At 40.0% G+C, this 22704-nt stretch overlaps 1 protein-coding gene across 8 annotated transcripts in view; it reads left to right on the top strand.

The window, feature by feature from the left end:
- Positions 1-10290: 10290 nt before the first annotated feature.
- GABPB1 (GA binding protein transcription factor subunit beta 1) overlaps positions 10291-22704 on the top strand; it is a 63988-nt gene continuing 51574 nt past the window's right edge. For 3 of the 8 annotated variants that reach the window (XM_027570205.1, XM_027570199.1, XM_027570198.1), the window contains exon 1: positions 10720-10740. The gene's annotated coding sequence lies outside the window, so the exon portion shown is untranslated. Of the gene's footprint in view, positions 10680-10719; positions 10741-11394; positions 11815-22704 lie in introns of those variants that run through there. The other 5 variants (XM_027570200.1, XM_027570206.1, XM_027570204.1 and 2 more) reach the window with 5 other exon arrangements.

Below are 22704 nucleotides of genomic sequence, written 5' to 3'. Positions count from 1 at the left end.
AAGATCCTCCATGTATCCATCATCCAGCTTAATTATCATCCTTTGACTACTTGATACCGCCAACAATTTATACCCTGTTGCAACTCCAGATTATTTTGAAATCCCAGATAAAATAACATTTCCTCTTAAATTTCAATGTCTCTCTCCAAGATTGTTTAAAAAACTTAATCACAACACTAATCATAACAAAACATCATAACTCAACAAAAGTAATCTGATTCTTTGGTACCATCAAATATCCAATCACCGCTGTTGTAATGCCCATTAAGTGAATGAATTTACATCTGCATTCACATACCTCTTACTTCAACTCAAGAGACAAAAAGATTCCAAATTCCAAGCCACTCCTGAGATGCAAATTAAAATTTAGGGATATTAAATTGAAGGATTTCCCAAGAGTTACTTGCCATGCCTAAAGGTGTCACTGTTTCCAAATTGCACAGGAACTACACAAACAATATGTTGGTTGTCGATAATTTGAAGAAAGACAGAACACTATTAATAGTTATGACAATTTTTTTTAATGAAACTTTATAATCTGTGGAAAACTAGAGATACGTTCTTTCCCAAGTTGGGCTACCATAACAAACTACCATAGACTGGGTGGTTTAAACAGGAGAAATTTGTTCCTCATAGTTCTAGAGGCTGGCAAGTCCAAGATCAAGGTGCTGGCTAATTTGGTGAGAGTTCTCTTCCTGGCCTCCTCACTGTGTCCTCACATGGCTTTTCCTTTGTGCTCAAGCTGAGATCTCTCTCTTCCTCTTCTTATAAGGCTACTAATCATGACAACTCCACTCTCAGGGCCTAATTTAACCCTAATTACCTTCCAAAGGCACAATCTCCAAATACCATCACATTAGGGGTTAGGAGACATGGATTTTGGGGGGACACAAACATTCAGTCCATAACAAACGTACACATTTATAAAATGATTACTAAGTTTGAAAAGTCAGTAAGCTAGCATGCTACATCTCTTTTCCTCTCCCTAAGTTACTTTGGCTCTAAGAATCTGAGCTCATCATTCCTGGAAATCTTTCTTCACACCCTAACATGACCCTCAGGGCAGGTGGAACCCATAGCCTAACATCCTTACTTTCTCCCTCCATGTGCCACCTCAGCACCAAAGCAAAAGTAAGTAAAAATCATTTTTAGCTATCAGGGTAAGTTTTTCATGAAATGAACATTTTTTACTCTCTCCCTAGGTTCTCTGTAATTCAAAGGCTGAAGGATCTTTTTAAATCCTGCTAAGCTTGCAAATTTGCCAGAAAAAAAAAAAGTGTGGATGGAGCTGTTTGTAGTCATACTTGGCCCTTCTCCAGGTCTGCTGGCTGCGCTGACTGCATAAGCAACCGTGTTCTTACTAGTTATGTGTGTCACTGCAGGAGCTGCAGCAAAGAATCTCGGTATCCTGAAGAAATCCTGTAAACCAAACCCCATTTCCCGTAATTGAACCAAATGATTTGATTGTTGGTCCTGAAAATATCAGCAGGACTTGAAATAATCTGCCCTCCAAAAGTTGGCAGGGAAAAATCCAAAAATTTGCTAACACTCTAATCTATTGACAATGCTGTGGAGAAACATCTGGTACACAAAGGGCAATAGGGCAGAACCGACCAAAATTAAAAATACACATATGCCCTTTTGCAGAACAATTCCACTCTGAGAACGGAGATGAGACATACTTGAATATACAAGAAAAGAAGGTGTGTATATCAAAGATATTCATCTAAGCACTAATTAGATATATAATAATTTAGAAATTCAATGTCTCTCAATTGGATGATGACTGGTTAACTAGTCTGCAGGGGTAAGAAAAAAATGATGTATCTTATGCATTGATATGAAAAAGTCCAAGATGTCTTAAGTGTAAAGTGCAGAAAAATATATGTGGCATCCTCCCTTTTATATAAAAATTGGGAAAAATAAGAATATTCTTTCTTACATGTAGAGGCATGAAAAAAATTCTGGAAGAATACACAAGAAAGTAAGAGTGGAGGTTACCCTGGTGGTGGGAAAAGTATGAATGGAAGACAGTGATGATGTTTAAAAAGTTTTCTGTACTAGTGGATGGATTGTCTAATTCAAATAATTTTTAAAAATCTGGCTGGAAATCATAACCAACCAACAATTATTAAATGCCCACTGTCTTACAATATGGTAAGACCTAAAAGTTGCCCAAATGCAAAATATATGTAAAATACAAGGTTGAGTGAAGTGGCTGTACCTAACCAATTCCTGGAAATAAAGTTTTTGGTGCTTCTGGGGAATTCTGAAATCAGTGACTTTCCCAAAGGACTTTACTTGCTTACTGGAGGTCTTCTCTACCACTCAGAAAGAGTGGGTAGAGAAAGACAGAAGACATCATGCTTTTGCACTCAATTTAAAATTCTTCAGCAGTCTGCCAAAAATGCACATTATTCATCTGTAAATCTAAAAACATGCAGGAAGAAACCAGTAATTGTATTGATAGAACATTTTTTTCTCTTTTCTTAATGTTAAAATATTATCTTAAGAGTACATAAAGTTTTAGTAAACCTAGTAGGGGAAAGTCTTCCTTGTCGATTACAGTAGATTACTCAATTTTGAGGAGATACTCCTTCTTTCGAAAAGACATGTGTTCACCACCAGCCTTATTTATCTTTCATTCCAAGTTTTAATGACCTTAACTGACAAAGCCATGTTGATCTTTTCCCTTAGAATTTCAGGTGACTAAAAAATGTACAATAAACAGCGAACACTATTATATAACATTCCAGCGTTTCCCAACGTGAATTACCTGTACCACCGGTGATACTCCTGGGTCTAGGCAATACATGAATAAAGCAGCAAACAATGTCACATCATATAGTGAGTTATTCCTGTTTCTCTTTTTCAAGCCTTCAGAATCAAAGCACTTGGCTGGCAAGAGTGTTTAGCTAGGCCTTAATAATTGACTTTGTTTTCATTATACTAATTTTTAGATCTTTTTTCCTTTTTTTTTTAAGATTTTATTTATTTATTTAATTGACAGAGAGAGACAGCAAGAGAGGGAACACAAGCAGGGGGAGGGTCAGAGGGAGAAGCAGGCTTCTGGCCGAGCAGGGAGCCCGATGGGGGGCTTGATCCCAGGACCCTGAGATCATGACCTGAGTTGAAGGCAGTCGCTTAACCAACTGAGCCACCCAGGTGTCCCTTGATCTTTTTTCTCATTGCCAGAGGTCTAGGGCACAAACGTTTGTCTGGATTACCCATGTTCACAGAAGCACAACAAACAGGAGTGCAGGTGTTTCTACATATGTTTCAGGAACCTCTTGGTCACAAATCACAAAACCAAAGGTCTTTTCTCAGGGCTTGTCCTTCCTTGACTCAAATTGTCCCCATAGGCTTCATAAGACAGTTGGTTTTCCAGGAATGGTGTAGTGTACCAGATAAATTGGAGTCAGGCTGGTTTCATTTTTTAATGCAGGCTCCACGCCCTGCATGGAGTCCCATGCAGGGTTTGAGCTCACAATCCTGAGATCAAGGCCTGAGCTGAAATCAAGAGTTGGATACTTAACCAACTGAGCCACCCAGGCACTGCTCAAGCTGGTTTCACATGCTGCTTCTTTATCTTGCTGTGAGTCTACAGTCCGTCTACCAAATGAGGACAAACTGGCTACCTTGAAATTGAAGGTGAATAAATGATACCACATGTAGAACAGCTGGCATGCAGTTTCAATGCTGATTTCCTCTCTTTACTTCTCTCCTTCTCTATTTTCTATATTCTCTCCATTGAGCTCATTCACTCCCATAGCTTCAATTATTACCCTGATGCGGGTAACTTCTAATTTTCTATCAGCAATTCTGAATTTGCTTTCAGAGAACCAAGCATTAAGTTCTGTATCTGTTTAATAATGCCACCCTGATGTTCTGGCATGATGTTAAACTCACCACACATAAAATAGAGCATCTTTCTCCCAATCTACTCCTTCTCTTGGTTTTCTCATTTTGTTCTTGTTATCGCTATTACCTCCTTTGGTCAGGCTTAAAATCTGAATCATTCTAACTCCTTCCCCCTTTCCCATTACACTGAATCAGGCATCGACAAAAATCTTATAAGGCATTTTAATAGCAGAAAAAAGTCTGTTTCATGAAACTTCCCTCCCCTGCCAGGTGAGAAAAAGGAAATTAAGGCAAGTTAGGAGATATGCTCAGTTTACATGCCTAGAGTGGTTAGAGCGTAGACTAAATACCAGTTAAGACTTGAACTTGGGACTCCTCACTCCCAACTGCCAGGGTCTTTCACCTTCCCCTACTGCCTCAAGTTCTGCATTTTTGCATCTGTCTCTCCTCTTATCATGGCCACTCCCAGAATTCAGGCCCACCTTGTTTCACGTTTATAATGTACAGATAGAAAGATCGGCTCAGTCAGTGAGGTAATAGTTGGTAATATGTATCCAGCGTTGCCCATGAAAATTTTTCCCTACTTGTTAATTCCAATAAATTTTTAAAAACCATGAAATATATAAAACACATACTGAAAAGTCACCTTACCCCCAAAACTACAGCTCAATGAATCACAAAGTGAATACCCACGTAACCAGCACTTACATCATGAAACCAAACATTGCCAGCACCCCAGAGGTCCCCTTGTGCCCTCCTCCCAAACATCACTCCCCAACCCAAACTATTTCTTTTATTTACAGTTTTTACTACCTAAACATATACCCCTAAATCTAGTTTGGTTTTGTCTGTTTTTCGAACTTTGAACTTTCTAAAGTGGCTATACTAATATACATTCCCACTAGCAATATAGTTTCAGTTGTTCCAATTCTTGGCTACATTTGGCATTTACTGTAATGTCTGTTTTAGCCATTATTGTGGATGTGCAGCCATATCTCATTGTGGTTTTAATTTGCATTTCCCTAATGATTATAAAAGTTGGGTGATTTTACATGCTTATTGGCCATTTAGATACCCTTTTTGGTAAAGTGTTCAAGTCTTTTACTCATTTTTCTATTGGGTTGTCTTTTTATTTTGTATTGATCTGTGGGAGATTATAAATTCTAGATAGGAGCAAAACAGATATATTTCTACTGTCGAACACATTTGCCTGGTGACATTAGAATACCACCATCTCCCTTTACTCTGGCCCCAAATTTCCTAATGAATCCTCTGGGAGGTAATGTAGTCAACTTCATGTATTCTCTCGAAGACAAAGTAGAATCATTGTGCCAGGGAATTTGCTAGCTACTGGGAATATAATGGCAAAAAAAAAAAAAGTGATTAAAAACAATACTTTTGAATGAGACCTGTATTGGAATCCTATCTAATGTTTATCAGCTTCATGACGTTAGGCAAGTTATTTAGCCTATTCTGGCCTCTGTTTACTTGCTGAAAAAAATGGGGCTAATAATATTTTTTAGCATTGCTGTGAGGGTTAACTGAGACAATATATATAACAGATTTTGCACAGTGGCTGGCAAACAGGAACATTTAATAAGTGGTAGCTATTATAAATTTGGTTATATCCTTGCAGCCTTCCATTTCTCTTTGGAGGGAGAAACGGAGATGTCCATTCTTTTCTTAGCTGCTATAGTTCTCACTATAAAGTTAAAAAAAAAAAGCATTTGTTTTAGGTAATCTTCTGAGAACTTGGTCCTGTGACTCCCTTCACCTCAGTGCCTCTAGAGCAGTGCTTCAAAAATTACCTGTGGCGCAGTGTAGAAGATAACTGTTGCATGACAAACTGAGGGACTATGAGAAGAAAAAAAATATGGGTAATGTAGTTTGTGAATTTATATTTAAACCTGGACAACCAGGAGGTGCTGGGGCTGATAGTGATGGCCTGGAGTGTGCTCAGGAGCAAGTGGTGCAGATGGAGGGTCTCCTCATCATCCTGTTCATACAGAAAAATGCCTAACATTTGAAGTCACTCTGAAAATTCAATACATCAGGGGCACCTGGGTGGCTCAGTTGGTTGAGCGACTGCCTTCGGCTCAGGTCATGATCCTGGAGTCCCGGGATTGAGTCCTGCATCGGGCTCCCTGCTTGGCAGGGAGTCTGCTTCTCCCTCTGACCCTCCCCCCTCTCATGTGCTCTCTCTCTCTCATTCTCGCTCTCAAATAAATAAATAAAATCTTTAAAAAAAAAGAAAATCCAATACATCAAACAGATCTGGAGACAACATAGTACAGTGAGGAGCATAACTATGTGCACAAGGGCCAAATGACATGTGATCAGGTCAGTGAGCTTAAACCTGTGATTCAGAAGTGTGCAGTTGTGAAAAGTAAATAAACGAGTTGGCTGAGATTTCACTGACAGCTTGAAAAAAGGCACTATTTAATAATAACATAAGAGAAAAAAAGATGACCTTAATGGCTTAGAGGATATATAGTTTGTATATCTGGGGGAAAAAAAAACAAACCCAAAACCTCTCATCATAAAAAAAATTATTTCTGGTGAAAGATCACAGACACTTCTATAAAATATGAATTACTAGTAAAGGGAAATAAAAAGAAGACATATACAATACAGATCCATAAACATGAAATTTGTCTTAAGTAATTGCAAGCTTCTAAATTCTTACTCAATTTCTACAAATGCCTTCTCTAGGACCAGTAACAAAGGGTTTGCAGACTGGCACTGGCCTGTGGACCATACTTTGGTGGCACTGCTCTGAAACACTGAAAAAAAATCATACTTCTGAATCTGAAGGGTTGAGGTTAGAGCCTGGAATGTGGGGACTGAACTGAAGGGTTGCTCTTGGTCCTAAGCCACTAGCCAGCCACCTACTGGTCTTTTTCTAGCCTTAAGCACAACCTTGAGTCACTCCCTAGCTCAAAAATCATTTATTGTTCCCTTGGATCTAGGATAAAATCCCAACCCTTTAACATGGTATCCAGGGCCTTCCAGGCTGGTTCCACACTAGACCGCACTGTCTAATATAGTAGCAACTAGCCACATCTGGCTATTGAGCATTTAAAATGTGACTAGTTCAGGTATTAAAATTTTAATCTTTAAAATTAAATAACAAATCCGATACATAATTCAATTACTGTAAAACTTTTAAGTATGTTTGGAATGAGCTGGGTATGTTAATCTAGTTTTTCAACTGTAAATTTTATGGAATCAAGTATTGAGATATGCTCAAAGTATAAAATACACACCAGATTTTGAACACATACTTGGTAATGAGAAAAAGACTGTAAAACATTTTAAAAAATTTAGTACTGATCACATATGAAATGATACTATTTTGGCTATGTTGGGTTAAATAAACATTAGAATTAACTTTTTACTTTTTTAATGTGGATCCTATAAACTTACCTATGTGGCTGGTGTTGTATTTATATTGGACAGTGCTAGCCTCGACAATCATGACCAAACCTAGGAATCACTCTTGATTCCTTCCCTTCCTTCACTCATGTTGAATCGTTAGCAATACAGGTCAGGTCTAATCACCAAATATATCTTCAATTCATCCACTTTTTCTCTGCTGCTACTATTCATGTTACTCCCTTCCTTAAAATCCTTCAATGGCTTCTACAGCACTTAAACTTACCAAAGCAGCACACTTTTACCATTCCTTTCTTTGGTCTCTAAACAAACTCTCACCTTAGGATTCTGCTCTGTTATTCCCTTTGGTCTCAAATACTGCTCTTAACTTACTCCCATTCAGGTCTTAGTTCAGAGAATACCTTCTCCGTGAGGCCATCTCTGATCAACCTCCAAAATTTTGCCTGTTCTCTCCCCCAAAGAAATGCTTTATTCCAACACTCTTTTATTTTCTTAATGGAGCATATTATATTATCGTTCCTCTTTATTTTTTAATAAAGATTTTATTTATTTATTTGACAGAGAGAGAGCGAGCAAGAGCAGGAACACAAGTAGGGGGAGTAGGAGAGGGAGAAGCAGGCTTCCTGCCGAGCAGGGAGCCTGATGTGGGACTCAATCCCAGGACCCTGGGATCATGACCTGAGCTGAAGGCAGATACTTAACGACTGAGCCACCCAGACGCCCATTTTTTTTTTTTTTAAAGATTTTATTTATGAGAGAGAGCATGAGCAGGGCGGGGGATGGGGGGTAGCAGGGGAAAGGGAGAGGGAGAAGCAGACTCCCCTCTGAGCAGGGAGTCCGACTAGTCCACTCATCTTGGGGCTCGATCCCGGGACCCCGGGGATCATGAACCTGAGCTGAAGGCAGACGCTTAACTGACTGAGCCACCCAGGTGCCCCTTATCTTTCCTTTCATAAAACTTTTTTATGGTTTGTTCCCTCCACTAGCAACAGGAACAGGGACCTTATTGGTTTTGTTGCTGCTTAATCTATTCCAGGATTTACAACAGTGCCAGTTACAGACAGGTGCTCATGAAACAACTTAAATGAATTAAATCTAATTGCCTGCCAGACATATCTGCTTAGTTGGCTCACAAACACTTCAAATTTAACAAGGTCAAAGATGACTTCCTCTCAGTCATTCCCTTACCAGCTCAGCCAAATGACCAAACTCTCAATAACTACTTTGGTCATATTCTTCACACTATTTGCCACTATCTCAGTCCAAGGCATTACTGTCTCACAGATTACTGTTTTTTCCAAACTGTTTTCCATGTCTCTGAGTTTTGCATAACAGTCTAAAATGCAAATCTAATCCAATAACACTTCTACTTAAGGCCCTTCAACAGTTTCCTCTTAGCTCTCAAAAGCTAATTTCTGCACATGGCATTCAAGGTTTTCATGATTAAACCTCTTCAGGAACATCTCTAGGCACTCCTGAAACAGCATTATCTTCTTTACTCAATAATCTCTCCAAAGTTTGCCTCCTAACCTTTGCATGTATTGCTGCTTTTCTCTAGAAGGCTCTTCCCCAATTCCCTTATTAAAGCTAATTGCTTCTCCAGTCCCATTTCATTCCTCCATCCCAGGTGAGTAAGAGATTTCTCCTGTATGAGATTTCGCAGTATTCAGCAGTTTACCCTCATTATACTACTGATACCTATTTACTTGTCTGCAGTCTACACTATAAGATCAATGAAGGCAAGGATTCCATAGCTCAATGTCTACTCAAATTGTGTGAAAAGAAGCATGTGATATAAAAAATTTGACAAATTTTTATCAACTGAAGTACTGAAAATATATTAAAAGGAAACAATATGGCTCCCATAACTTTTACTTTGCTTCCGTTTTAGGCAAAATGCTTTAAGTCTTTACCACCTCAATACCACAAAAGGATAACTGGAGAGAGAAAAATTACTTATCTGAGGCCTCACAAAATCAATGGGTAATATGGATTTCACTTAAGCTCCTGGATTAAACTCTTGGCGCTGTCTCAGATATTCCCAGCTCCTAACTATAGGAAGCCAGAAGCTGCAGGTTAGCAGCTTTCCCACGTGGGAAACTTATTCCCAGGCTCACCTGTTAAAAACATACCAGTGTGGGGCGCCTGGGTGGCTCAGATGGTTAAGCGTCTGCCTTCGGCTCAGGTCATGATCCCAGGATCCTGGGATCGAGTCCCACATCAGGCTCCCTGCTCCTTGGGAGCCTGCTTCTCCCTCTCTCTCTCTCTCTCCCTCTGTCTCTCATGAATGAATAAATAAAATCTTAAAAAAAAAACAAAACATACCAGTGTGTTGGGTTTCTTAGCAAATCATCACAAGTAAATTAACTTCCAAAGATTAACTCCAAATAAACTTCTGCGCCTTTCTTAATACAACACAACAAAAATCTTGACATTGCAGCCACGAAAAAACAGACATCTACCTCGGAGGTGACAGAAATCCAAGGCAATTCAGTGAGCAGTTACTAGGGTCTATTAAGTATGAGACACCTGTGACACCACTGGCATCTTAAAAAAAAAGGCTACAGGAATAACTACATCTTCGTCATGAACCTGACTGCTCAGTTTCAGTGAAGAGAAGGACCATCCTTCGTTCCTCCCCTTGTACCTCAACCGCCACTCCTGTCCCAGTCGGCCTAGTTGAATCTAGGGTCACTTTAAGTTAAATCCTAGCTTCCTGTATGCCCTTCCGTCTCCCAGGAATCTGCTAGGCGGCTCAGCTTAACCTCGGAGTTCGGATTCCCCCTCTCTCAGCGGTCATGTCGCAGAGATACGAACGGAGGAACACGGACTTTAGTTTCCCAACTGCCAGCCCCCGCAGAAAGAGGCGGGAAGGCTCGGCCACCAGCCGGGGTGCTCCGCCGCGCACATGGCCGGCCGCAGCTCCCACCCCCGTGCCGCGCAGGCGCCGGGCGAGCCGGGACTTGCGGTCGCCGAGAGCGGATCATTCCGCCGCTTTCTTTGTGTGGCTCAGGCTCTTCAAATGGCATATTTCCTTTCCATCAGTTAAAAACAAAAATCAGATTCTGTTGCCCCTTTCCTCCCGCCGGAATGGGGTCGGAGAGGGAGTGGGAGAGCGATCTGCTGCCGAGGGCAGGGGGGGAAAAGCTCAAGCGCGGGCTTGACAGGGGCCGTGTCCGGGAGGGATGCTGGGAGCTTTGACTCACTCGCACACCATGTGTCCCTCCGCGCGCAACACGGGGGACTTTTCGGTGGGGATTTTGGGCGCCGACCAGACGCGGCATTTTCGGAAAATAGCGCCCTGTGCAGCTGAAGCGCTTTGTGTGTAGCGGGGCCGCGTCAGCCCGGCCGGGTACGAGGCGCCTCGGGTCCCCCCACCACCTCCTGCTGCTCCCCCGTCGCCGCTCCCGAAGCTTTTCCAGGTCAGTGCGGGTCTGTGTAGGGCCCTGTTACCACCGGATGTGGAAGTTGATCTCTTCGCTGGTAAAAAATAATTCCACTTCCCCCGGAACCCAGATCATCCCCGCGATTTCCTGTTTATTGCATTAAGGCGCCGGGTTTCCGGGGCTCCTGGCCCCGCTTATTCCGCGGGGGTCGGCGGGGTCGGCCTGGGCCCCCGCTCCGCCCGCGCCGCCGCCGCGCTTTGTCCGCTGGGCACCCCGCTTCTGGGAGGGGCGGGCAGACATGGTGGCGGCCGCCGCCCCCTCCTCGGCCCCGGCGCGCAGTGGCCTCCCAGCCGGCCCTGGCCCGAGCGGCGGCCCCGGGGCGGGGATGGGGTCGAGCCGGGGCGGCGGGGACTCTGCGGGCGCCGGGAGGCGGAAGGTGGGCGGGCGAGGGAGGGAGACAGGCTGGCGCGGCCCGGCCTCGGCGCCCGCCACCCCGGGAACTGTCGGCCTCTTTGTCTGGGCGGCCTGGCTGCCCCACCGGGCTCGTCGGAACCATGAAGAGGTGGCGGGGGCGGCCGCCCCGGGGCGCGCTGTGTTGCGGGGCCTGCGCGGCCGGGAGGCGCTCGGGCCGCGGCGGGAGCGACTGGCCCGGACAGGGTTAACTGGAGGGCCTGGCCCGGCGCGCGCGGGGCCGATCGCGGCTACTGCCACGACCTCGGGGACTCAAGTCCCTGAGGGGACAAAGCCCGCCGTTCTGGATGCTCGGGACTTCTGCTCTTGGGACTTGGCCGCCGGGATCTGCGGGTGCACGGCTTCGGAAAAAAGTTGAGAATTTTGCCAGGTCATTTCTGCCTGGACACAGTTAATCAGTGTGTATTTAGTGTGCTTCGTTGAAGCTGTCCTGCCGTGTAGAATCAGCGTGTATAGCCTCAGGGGTGCATCGTGAAAACAGAACCAAAGGAATTATATAGGCCTGCTTTGTGTGTGTTTTCCCACTTTAAGCTTGTTTTCAGTACACATACTTTTGCTTTAAAAACCTGATTGGATTGTGGCGAGCAGACATTTGTTCAAAGGAGGAGTAGCGACCACAACAGTACTTTTGAAGGGGGCTTGGTAATGTGGAAATATTTTAAGTGCTCTTTCCGAACACTGATTTGCTGTCTCGATTCAGGCAAGTTACTTTCTGAAGTACAATTTTTATCTGGAAAATGTTTTGATGTAGTCAGTAAATGATCCTTGTAAAGTAATTTTCCATTCCAGAATTAAAGATGCATTATAATTTATTGTGCAGATGTTAGTGGTCAAAAATTCTTTTTGCAGATTATTTCACGTATAGACCTACCCAGCTTGATTTAAATTTCTTCGCACTAACCTATAACCATCAGCCTTGACACTTCCACTTTCAGGTTCAGACTCTGAATTTAAGGAAATTAAAAATGGCTTTATGCTTTTTTTCTTAATTTTTCTCTTTTTAAATACTTCCCCCAAATAACAGTGGAAACAAAAATTCATTACACATTAATACAAGTGACATATTAGGTAAGAATGACATTGTTTTGCATTTCTTCAAGTCTTTTAAATGTCTGGTTTAATAGAAGACATCTAGTTCTTAAGTCTACTGCATTGTCTGTTGTGGTATCACGCCATGTAACCTCTGGAAAACTCCGAAAACGCCATTGTATGTTCATGCCTTTTTTTTTTTTTTAACTGAGAGATTTGTCATTTCCATCCTCTCCCCATACAAGTCAAATAGGATAATACAAGACACATTTAAAAAATATGGATAGGAGCGTTGATTTCTATACTTTTTTCTTGCACTCTTTTTTTCAGTTTCGGATTTAGTTGCATAAACAGTATGAAAAGTAAGGATTGTGTAATCTGCATATGATCCTGGAGACTCAGGAACATTTGCAAATATTTTAAGTGACTAAACTTAATTTTTAATTCCACAACTTAATTATGTATGCAAGTAAAATGTGAATTTCATATTAGATGTGCTTGTGAAAACTAGTGTGTAAAAGCAGTATTTGAAGATAGGACACTGTCAAAGCACTGCAGGAGCTCCAGATTTAAAAGGAATCCTGCAGTGAAACATTTGGTCAAACAATACTTTTGTAATGCATATACATAGACTTTTAGAGTTAACTCTCCTAACTTAGAGTTTGAGTTCTCTCTTTCAGTCAATCTGGGTATTTTAGGTTGGAGGCCAGTTATACTGTAAATGTGTGAAAATTTTAAGGCTATACTTTGGATTAATGGTTTTGAAATGAAGCTAAATTCATTTCCAGTTGTTTCTGTGAACTCTACTTTGATTCTCTCAGACTATAGTTCTCTACTGTTCCATCAACAGGAAGCATCTGGTCATTCTTGACATAATTGTTTGACAATGCCAGGTATATTTTTGATGTTTGCTATGCAAATGGAAATAAATATCAGATTGGTTCTTGGTTAATTTTACATGTCTCCCTTTGACCCAGCATCTCTAAGATTTATTTATGATGGACCTCATCTGTAGAATGCCCCCCTCCTTCTGTCCCCCCCCGCCCGTCTTGAGTACCTCCTAAGTTAGGAATAGTAACAGGTAAAGCAAACAAGTCAGGAATTCAGAAGTCATTACATGAAATTTTGAATCATGAATTTATTTTGAGGGTGTATTTTTGAGGGTGCAAATTCACTTTGTAAGTAGCCTGAGTGTGGGTGAATTCACTGATGGGTCCATCTCCTCCCTCTCTCATAAACATTAAAAAGCAAAGGGAAACAAAACCTTAAAGATGAGGGTAACTTAGTTTTCTAATGACTTATCATTTCTTTGGCCCCAGAGCTTTCCAACTAGTAATCGTAGGTTTCTATAGTATTAATGTCTCTATCTTGGTATTATACTATTTTGAAGGTGTTTGTTCCATCAGGCTTCCTAGAAGGTCTGTCTACTAGTATTAAGGACTGTGTTTCCCCACTGTGTGGACAACAGTGCTTTGCATAGAGAAGATGTGTTGGTGCAGTTGACTGTCAGTTCAGTTGGTGGGCTAGTATATTTTCATTTAGGCTAAGTATGTCCATGAGGTAAGTGTAGAGGCTAAAGCGTGAAATGATTTCTCTACCGAAGGTAAATCATATGTAGAGCCATTGATATATTTAGAAATAGGAATTTGAAACTCTTTGTCCTGGTTCTCTTACATTTCAATGGGAATAGTTGGAAAGGCAGGCAAATAGGGCCCAAGACGCTAAAGCACAAATACAGAATGTGCAAAAGACTCGATCATTTTAACTGTACATTTAATGTGAATCAACACTATGGTATAATTTTTTAAAAAGTAAATGTCATTTTTGAAGTTGGTAGAACAACATAGAACAGGTATTGGGGTGCGTGGTGGCTCAGTCGGTTAAGCGTTTGACTCTTCATCTTGGCTCAGGTCATAACCTGAGGGTTGTGAGATGGAGCCATCGGTCTGGCTCTGTGCTCGTGGAGTCGGCTTGAGATTCTCCTCCTCCCTCTGCTGCTCCTGCTCCCCTGCTTGCGCTCTCTTTCTCTCTCTCTCTGGAAAGAAAGAGCAGGTATTAGCCACACTTTACTTTGTACTTGTATTATACCTGGGATAATTGTATTGTGTCAGCTTTTTAGGTAGCATACTGTCACATTATGGGTGGGCCCTTAGATCAGGTCTCAGACTTTATATCAGAATCACCTGCAGAGCAAAAACACAGAGGCCCAAGCTTAAGTAGGGTAGGACCTGGGCTGCTGTATTTTTCTCAAGTTCCCCAAGTGATAGACACTCAAGTTTTTTTTTTTTTTTAAAGATTTTATTTACCTATTTGAGAGAGAGAGAATGAGAGAGAGCACGAGAGGGAAGAGGGTCAGAAGGAGAAGCAGACTCCCCGCTGAGCGGGGAGCCCGACGTGGGGCTCGATCCCGGGACTCCAGGATCATGACCTGAGCCGAAGGCAGGCGCCCAACCAACTGAGCCACTCAGGCGCCCGACACTCAAGTTTAAAAAGCACTGAGCATATCCAGAGGACCTTGATCATGGAGAAAAAGGACATGAGGAAAGGAGGAAAAGGCTGAAAAATTCGATGTTTGGCTTAAAGAAGAGAAAGAAGCTCATCTAAGGAATGATAGCTATCTTTAAATATTTAGAGGTCTGTCACACAGAAAGATCAGGTTTGATCTAACTAGAAAGAACTAGGTAGGATCAATGAGTAGTAGTTAGAAGGAGGATTTCAACATTCTTTCAAGATAAAATTTCTACAAAACAGTAAAAATGTAATGGGTTGTGTGGGTGGTAGGCTCTCTGCTTTCACTGATGATGTTCAAGTTAGGGATTCTATGGTGCAGAAGTTGATATGCTGAATGAGGAATTGGGCCAGGTGTCCTAAAGTTCCCTACAAACTTGAGATTTTATGATATATGTCTAGGTTTGCAGGTACAAAAGTAGAAGAGCAAAAGTCACTTGAGTGAAACAAGCTGGTTAGCTTAACTGGATCAGAGTTTCCACCTTCTTGGATAAAGAGAAATGAGTATTAAGTGAGAGAGCTATTTGATGAGGGCTTTAAACCCAGCTGTAGGGGCACCTGGGTGGCTCAGTCGGTTAAATGTCTGCCTTCGGCTCAGGTCATGATCCCGGAGTCCTAGCATCGAGCCCCATGTCGGGCTCCCTGCTGGGCAGGGAGTTCTGCTTCTCTCTGCCCCTTTCCCCTCCCCCCTGCTCCTCCTCTCTCTCCCTCTCTTGCTCACTCAAATAAAGAAATAAAATCTAAATAAATAAATAATAAATAAACCCAGCTGTAATTTGGGAGACTCAAAGCCTTAAAAATGGGCATATCTTCTGACATGGAAATTCTCATTTAGGGAATTTATCTTGATGTCATAAGGATGGGTGCAGAGATTTAACTGTGAGGGTACTGATTGCAGCGCTGTTGATAGTAAAAGCTGTGTATTAACCTTTGACCCCACTCCCACATTAATCATATGAAGTAGATAATATTCTCCTCCATTTTTCAGCAGAGAAAACAGGTTTAGGGAAATGAGGTAGCTTGCCTAAGGTAGCACAGAGTTATGTGGTAGAGCCAGGACTTGGATCCAAGCCTGTTTGACTCTAGAATGATCACTGTGCCGTACATAATAACCTAAATGTTTCACAGTGATTGTTAGGATATGTATTCACAGTGGGGTGAACCGTGCCTCGCTATTAAAATGATGTTAGAAGAACGTGAAGACATGAAGAGATGTCTTGGTATACGTTAAGTAAAAAAAAAGTAGTTTTAAAAACAATTCCATTTTGGTTAAAAAACAAATATACAGTTGATCCTTGAACAATAGGGCTTTGAACTGCATGGGTCCACTTATACACAGGCTTTTTTTTTGACAAGTACAGTACGGTAAATGTATTTTTTCTTATGATTTTCTTAACATTTCCTTTCCTGTAGCTTGCTTTACTGTAAGAATACAGTGTATAACACGAAATATGTATTAATCCAATGTTTATGTTATTGGTAAAGCTTCTAGTTGGCAGTATGCTATTAATAGTTAAATTTCTGGGGAGAGAAAAGTTATACTCAAGATTTTCAACTGTGTGTGTGGGGGGTGTCTGTACCCCTCAGCCCTGCATTATTCAGGAGAAAATTGTATTGACTTCTGGAAGGATATGTGCCAAATTGTTAAGTGGTTATTTCTGAGTGTAGTTTTATAAGTGATTATTTTCTCTTTGCTTATCCAAATTTTCTGACTTCTACAATGAGTATATATTTTTGTATATTATTTGTAACTAAAAGCATGTTAAAATATCATTATTTCAATAAGAAATTAAAGATTAACATAAACTGAGGAGCTTGGATTTTATACTGTGCAGTTTATGCACTTTGACTTAGGAATTGCACATAAATGAGAATTTGTAAGCACATGAAGTGTTTTGTATTTTTTTAGGTTTGATTCCTTACCCTTCTACAAGTAATATGTTAATTGAATAGAGAAAACAGTCATGGACTAGAGAAAACAATCGTGGACTCCTACCATTCTATCATAATCAGTTCTCAATTTTGTGTTTTCTTCCTCTTATGTGTAATATTTTAAATGTATTCATCTCAGCTTGGTCACTCTCTGGCTTTGTGATATTAGGCAGTTTAAGTTAATTAGGCAGATATTAGGCAGTTTAACTTAATCGCTCTGCCTTAGTTTCTTCCTTTGTAAAATTGGGATAATTATAATACCTATGTTGTGGTTGGGAGGATTAAATGAGTTACTGCATATAAAGTGATCAGAACAGTGTCTGACACACATTTAATAGCTCAGCAAATGTTAGCAATTATTATTATAGGATCATAGCCCACTAAGACTCTTGGGTCTAATAGGTTTTGGAATTAAGAATTTTTTGGATATAGGCAAAGTAATAATGTAACCTTTCAACAGAGTCCAGTCCTCTTCAAACACATTACTATTTGTGCAGCAAAACATATGAAGGTTTACACCAAATGGGGTAAATAAAGCCTATAAATAGCTTTATGTCAGGTAAGGTTTTGCCACCAAAAGAGTTTTTGTGTTTTGGAATTGCAGTTAAGGAACCTGTAGAATATTTAATTTTGAGTCCTATTTTATTTTAATGTTTCAACACATACCTTTTCATGTTATTATATAGCTTTATAATCCATGATAATTTAAAAATTAAAACAATGTTCACTTCTATTTCCTTTTATTATAAAATATGCTAAACCTCTGCCAATATTGTTGATTCTGTTACATAGTGTAGAATCTTTTCTAGAAGAGGCTTGAGAGTTCCTCTAACCCAGTTAGCTTTCTTTCTGTCTCATTACAATTGAGGAATAAGACATTTCTTGTTTTTTTCTATTTTATTTAAGTTTTTAATTCCAGTTAGTTAACATACAGTGTTACAATAGTTTTGGGTGTATAATAGTAATTTAATAGTTCCATACATCACCCTGTGCTCATGAAAACAAGTGTGCTCCTTAATCTGTATCACTGATTTAACCCATCCCCCCATCTGCCTCTCCTCTGGTAACCATCAGATTGTTCTCTATAATTAAGAGTCTGTTTCTTGGTTTGTCTCTCTCTCTCTTTCCCTTTGCTTGTTTTGTTTCTTAAATTACACATATGAATGAAATCGTATGGTATTTGTCTTTCTCTGACTTACTTCACTTAGTATTACACTTTTTAGCTCCATCCATGTTATTGCAAATAGCAAGATTTCATTCTTTTTTATGGCTGAATAATATTCCATTGTGCATATACACACACACCCACACACCCACACCCACATCCACATCTTTATCCATTCATCAATTGACGGACACATGGACATGGACGCTTGAGCTGCTTCCATAATTTGGCTATTGTAAATAATGCTGCTATAAACATAGGGGTGCATATATCCTTTTGAATTAGTGTTTTTGTATTCTTTGGGTAAATATGCAGTAGTACCATTGCTGTATGGTAACTTGGTTTACTACAGCAGTAGTTCTTTATAGAAGGTGAGTGGAGGCTACTATGGTACCTCTCTTTAATGTGCTCTCCCATTCTGTAGATGTGGGCACTGAGGTGGATATTTATCCTAAGTCATAATATTAATTATAGAACTGAACATTGGAATTAGGTCACTTCCTCTTGTGATAAAATTATTGGCTGTGCAGCCCTTCTGATTCCTGTACTCCTTTGTGTCTGTAGCACTTACCATGTATCCAAACAGAGGAAAAAAATTTAAACAGTGCCTTAGTCAGGCTGCTATAATAAAAAACTGGAGGCTTGGTAGCTTATAAACAACAGCAATCGATTTCTTGCAATTCTGAAGGCTAGGAGGTCCACGATCAAGGTGCAAGCATGATTGGGGTCTGGTGAGGACCCTCTTCCAGTTGCAGACTTCTCTGTTGTATCCTCACATGGAGGAAGGGTCATGGGAACTCTCTCGGGTTTCTTTTTATATGGGCATAAATCTTAATGATCCTTCTTTATGACCTAATCACCTCCCAAATATCCCACCTCCTAATACTATCACTTTGGCCATTAGGAGTTTCAACATACAAATTTGAGAGGTTGGGAAGAGACATACAAGCATTCAGACCATAGCAAACAGTATGTTGTTAAAATGATCTGAAAAATTTCCCTTACATCCTAACTGGCTTAGATGAACTCTTACATCTTTGCCCATGTGATTACTTCACCTGTGCCTTTAGCCATTCCTTTCATACAGACTCAGTTTCTCTCCCTTCCTTTATTGCTGTATGCATTAGATGTAGCCTTGACAGAGCTTGACACCCACCACTTCTTTCATATTTATGTGTTGTCAAATCTTTCCACCATCTATCTGCTCTTTTTTTCCACAGGTCACACAGCATATTTATGGAGGAAGGTGGGTAATTTAGAAGATTTCTTGGCCATTATGAATTTATGCTGAACAGTTCCCAGTGGGCCCTTGCTACTCTTGGCAATTATTTTATTAATCTCACATTTTTCTGTTTTCTCATGTATCTTCTTCCTCTCTCTCAAAAGATGCCATTGATTTCTACTTAATTGAAAAAGCAAATAGAGTACAAACTTGCTTACATTTTTTTTCATTGTCACCACAACGAGTCTATTCTTTCATCTTATTTTGTGAACTGAATGGAAGGAAGAGGATTCTTTTGCTTTTCTAGGAATCTTGTTGCCACACTTTTCCTCTTTGATCACTTTGATCGTTATCTACAATGGTTGGGTAATCGTCATATTTAAATTGTAAAGTTTTTGTAATACATGTTTCTCTTTTATTATTTATATCCATCCGTCAGCACAATTCTTTAGATTACTCTTTACTGGGTCTCAGTTTGTCCTGAGGCTCTGCAGTGCCTATTATTTCCCATCCTCATTTTGGAGTCTGCTCTTCCAATCCATCCTGCATATGGCTGCCAGAATAATTTTCCTAAAATTCTATTTGAGCCCACTGCTTTTAAACCTGAACAGCCGGAGGAGAGAAAATGTGCTATTGACCTTTGTGCTCTCCATCATGCCAAGCAAAGTGAATTGAACTTGTACTGAATAAATGTTTGAATGGATCACCATTTGCTCAAAACATTGAATGACTTCCAGTTGTCTGCAGAATAAAGTCCAAACTCTGCTTTCTGACTTTCAAACCTTTTCATATTCTGCTTCTTCAACCTTACTTCAGTCTTGTTTCCTCCGTAATATACCATGCTCAGGCACAACTCCCTGTCTTCTTCCTTTTCCTTTTCCTTGATAGGCTTGTTACAGGCTATTCAGAAGTGTTTGCTTGGTGCCAGCACTGTCCTGATCTCTGGGGATACAGTAGACAGAGTCTCTGTTTTCTTGGGGCTGACATTCGGGATGAGGGGGGAGGAAACGCGCAGTAAATAAATATCGGGTGGTAATGAGTAGCATGAAAAGGAATAAAACTGGATAATGGGTTAGGATGGTGGGAGGTGGTTGCTATTTTAGGTGGTGAGGGAAAGATCTCTTTGGGTGTCCTGAAATGAGGGAGTAAACAATGAAGTTATATAAGTGAAGAGCTTTCTGGGCCAAAGAAACGTGTTGAAGACCCTGAGGTGGAAACATGTTTGGCTTGTTCAAATAATTCCCAAGGCTTGTGTACCTCGGGCAGAATGAATAAGGGGAGTAATAGGTGAGATTAGAGAGGTAGTGGGGAGCTAGACTATGCTCCAAATGTTGTCTTTCACTGAAGAAGCCTTCCTTGACTACATCATTTTGTTTGTTGATTTAAAGCTTCTCTGAACCCATATAGCAACAATGGAAGTAGCTTTCAAAGTATTTTTTTATTTGACCTACAGTAAGAAATGTATTTTGCATCAATAACGTACATATGCATTGTATGTGTATAACTGGAACAAAAATTTCATGAAACGATACACTTTTGATATATGCTGATATTTTTAAAAATGTTGACTTTAATTTCACAGTTAAAAACAATACAAAAAAAAACAAAACAAACTACAGACTGCTTTTATTATAATCCACATATTCTTCCAGGTTGTGAAATATCTTCAGTTAAAGATCATGATTTCAATTATTTTGTGTATAGGTTTTTAGTGTTTACTGCTGAATAGAGAGGACTTGTATAATTTGGCAAATAGCTATTGAATGGGATACTAGAAACTGCTAAATACTAAATACATAAGAATAAGATAAACTCGCCTTACTTCCTGAGGCTTATAGGAGAGGAGAGCTTGTAAACAATCCTTGTAACAGTGGAATCCACATATTAATGAAAGGTACAGGGCATAATGAGAAAATAGAGAAATCATTAATTCTTTTTGCTGAAAAGGTCAGCGGGAGCTTGTTGGAGGAGGTAATGTCTGAACTGAGTTTTGGAGGAAGAATGTGAGTATGTGGTGAGGTAACTTGGGGTAAGGAGAAGACTTCTCAGGCAGAATAACACATAAAGGAATGGTATCACAAAACAGAATAGTATGTAGGGGTAATTATAGGTAACTGTGTATCGTTGGAGTATAAATGCAAGTGGGAAGTGGTGAGTTGATGAGGCTTGAGGGAGGCACGGGCCAGATCCAAAAAGGTCTGAAATGCATTGTAGGAAGTTGCTACATGGGAAGTAGAGATACCATCTCTCAATAAGTCCAATACAGCCAGTTTTTCCTCAACTGATGAAATACATTGCTGTTTCCTCAGTTGTGCCCTACAGGAAGTTGGCTTACATTTATGGGCTATGTTGTACCAAAAAAAGTTTTTTAAACATTAAACTTTCACCCATTGCAATGTTAAGTTTACCCTAGAAGAAGCATTTGAGAATTGAGACGTACTGAGGAAATGGGAGATTCACATTTCAGGGTAATTAGGGGATCTATGTATATGAAATAGAATGGTAGGGGGCCAACTAAATTATTTTTCACTTCAAGTTAAATATACATATGGTTAAATTCTGTATTCTGTAGGTGACTGGAATACATGATTGTATGTTTTAAGAAGATATTTTGGTAAAATGGATCAAACCACAGTGTAAGACTTTATGACAATGTTCAAAATATAAATTTCAAAAAACTGGGAGGAATATTTGCAACACATACAACAAATAATATGTATGATGTACTTCTACAAAGAAACAGTGACAGAAAAACAAGTGAAGATTACAAACAGGTAGTTTCAGGCGAGGAAACATAAGTGGCCAACAAATATTTGATAAGTTATGCAATCTCGGTCATTTGAGAGATACATATTAAAACAAAGTTAATAGAGGCAAAATTTTAAAAGCTTGCTAATATTAAAATTGGCTATATTATGAGGAAATAATAAACATTATAAGTTGTTGGGAATATAAATTGGTTTGGGGGTGTAAATTGATATGGGCAGTTTGTTAGTATCTATTAATTTGAAATGGTATTCCCAGCAAATCTGCCCATTTTCTGCACTAAAGGAACAGTAGTGTATGTACATAAGGAGGCATGTACAACTATGTTAATTGCAGCAGTTTATAGTAGTAAAAAAACCTGGAAAAATAAGTAAAACTGGTCACAATACTAAAATGACTAAGTAGATTGGTATATTCATACTGTGGAATAACGTAATAATTTGGAAGAAATGAATATGACATATACTGAGTACTAGGTTTTAGAGCAGTATATACAGTATGATACTATTTATATACCTAAGGAAAAAAGCCCAGAACAGTGCTGTGTTTTGGAGGGGCAGGTACACATACATGCATGCAAATGCAAAGAATATGGTCTGGTAGGGTAATCCTGAACTGATAATAGTGCTTATCTCTTGGGTGGTGGATAGAGGATTGGGTTTTGGGAGCAGAGATAGGGAGGGATGATTAGAGGGAACTAGCTTTTACAGTAATCTTTGGAATTTTAAAATTAGAATATTATAGTGTATGTTTACAAATTCATTAAAATAATAACAGCCAATTGACAATAGGATGGACAATAGTTGGGGAAGGAAGGAAACCAGGTAAGGAGGTACTTCATTAATATAGGCATGAAAATGCAGTGGCAAAGGCGGTGAGAAAAGGACTAATTTATAAGTGACGTGAGGGTAGTTTCACAATATATATCAAAATTAGAATTGTATTTACTTTTGTCTCAGCAGTCCTTC

The sequence above is a fragment of the Zalophus californianus genome, chromosome 6 (assembly GCF_009762305.2).
Source record: "Zalophus californianus isolate mZalCal1 chromosome 6, mZalCal1.pri.v2, whole genome shotgun sequence".
Taxonomy (NCBI): Eukaryota; Metazoa; Chordata; class Mammalia; order Carnivora; family Otariidae; genus Zalophus; species Zalophus californianus.
Note: the sequence above shows the minus strand (reverse complement) of the source record. Positions and strands in the feature narration are given on the sequence as shown.